Source organism: Echinops telfairi, unplaced genomic scaffold (genome assembly GCF_000313985.2).
Source record: "Echinops telfairi isolate 266 unplaced genomic scaffold, ASM31398v2 ScPeMD7_655;HRSCAF=1070, whole genome shotgun sequence".
Lineage (NCBI taxonomy): Eukaryota > Metazoa > Chordata > Mammalia > Afrosoricida > Tenrecidae > Echinops > Echinops telfairi.
Window position 1 is genome coordinate 28,392,070 of NW_022104553.1, and position 1,443 is coordinate 28,393,512.

General features: G+C 52.1%; 1 protein-coding gene across 1 annotated transcript in view; it reads right to left on the bottom strand.

The window, feature by feature from the left end:
- Positions 1-1,101, bottom strand: part of TEX101 (testis expressed 101) — a 6,985-nt gene extending 5,884 nt beyond the window's left edge. The window contains exon 1 of the mRNA XM_004710532.2: positions 1,079-1,101. The gene's annotated coding sequence lies outside the window, so the exon portion shown is untranslated. The remainder of the gene's footprint in view (positions 1-1,078) is intronic.
- Between the last annotated feature and the right edge of the window lie 342 nt (positions 1,102-1,443).

Below are 1,443 nucleotides of genomic sequence, written 5' to 3' on the forward strand. Positions count from 1 at the left end.
ACAGAAAATGTTGAAAATCAGACCAAGGCCTGGGTTTTCGATGAGTTTATTGTATTTGAAGGCTGTGAATGAAAATACTTAATGTGCTTAGCTGCTAATGAAAGGTTGCCGGTCTATTCCCCCCAGAGACACTTTACCCAGTGATTTAAAAACAAGCAAACATCAGTCATTGGAAACCCCAGGACACACAGTTCTACTCTGACCTATATACACCTGGACATCATGAGTCAGTATCAATTCCACGCAACTCGTTTGGTTTTGATTTTGTTAGGAGACAGTAGTAGGAGCCTTTCATAGATAACTACAGTAGGGAACACCACAGAATACTATGCACCGTTAAAGAAGAATGGACCGATCAGAACACCTCATGACCTGGATGGATTTGGAAGATAAACTGAGCAAAGTCAGTCAGTCCCATAAGAAAAATACTATGTGACCACTGGAATAAAAGACAATAATCAAGGGGGGGAAAAAAGGGTTTTCATATCAAAAGAAATGGATTTTGATGGCGGCAGGGTGGGGTGGGGGTGGGTAGAAGGGAGGGTGGTGGAAACAAAATGGAAAATAAATCCGAAGCAAGGAAGGAAGGGAGGCAGGAAGTCATCGACCGTGGCCTTCCAGGTTGGCCTGTCCCTCACTTGGGACTTGGGACACGTTAATGAAGTTCACTGTATCTCAGTTTCCAACGTCGGAGTTCTCACACCCAGGAGCCTGTGCGTCCAGCCCCTTATTTCTTTAGGACCAAGGAGTTCTGGCCCAAAGACCCCTTCTCCCGCAGACTCGGGAGTCAGGTTTCAACCGTTCATCCACAAGGCTCTGACCTATGGCTCCCGGTTCCCACCTTCCATCAGAACCCAGGATTCTGAGTACCCCTCCCCCAACCCCAGGCCTGTCCAGCAATCTGTGCCTCCCTCTGCTTTTCCCCAAGGGAGAACGACCCTGGGGCTTCCCACACCCTCCCTCCCTCCCACCCACAAGGCCAGACCCAGCACCCCAGTCTGAGGTTGCGTCCCTACACCCCTTTCCCTTTAAGACACGAAAGATCCCCCTAGCTTCTAGAAGACATGACTAGAAGAACCTCGCGGTCCAGAAGACCCGGTCAGGAACGTCCTTCTCTGAGAACCCAACCTTCTGTGACGGTTAGGGAGCCACACGGAAGGCGGGGGCCAGCCTTGGTGCACGTGACAGGCTTCTCGAGGCCCCATTGGTCGGCGCACAAGCCTCGAGGGCGCTCATTGGATAAGCCTCGAACGACCCCATTGGTCCGGTGAAGCTGTCACGTGACAGGCCGAGAGGCGCGCCTGCGTAATGGCGGCTGGGGAAACGCGCTGCGTCACTCTGCAGCCCCGCATGCGCAGTTCTGATCCGGGTGCGTCCTCCAAACGGCCTCATGTCACCCCTTTCTCTATCACTGTGGGGTTTTTCCGCTTTTCAAGCTGCACT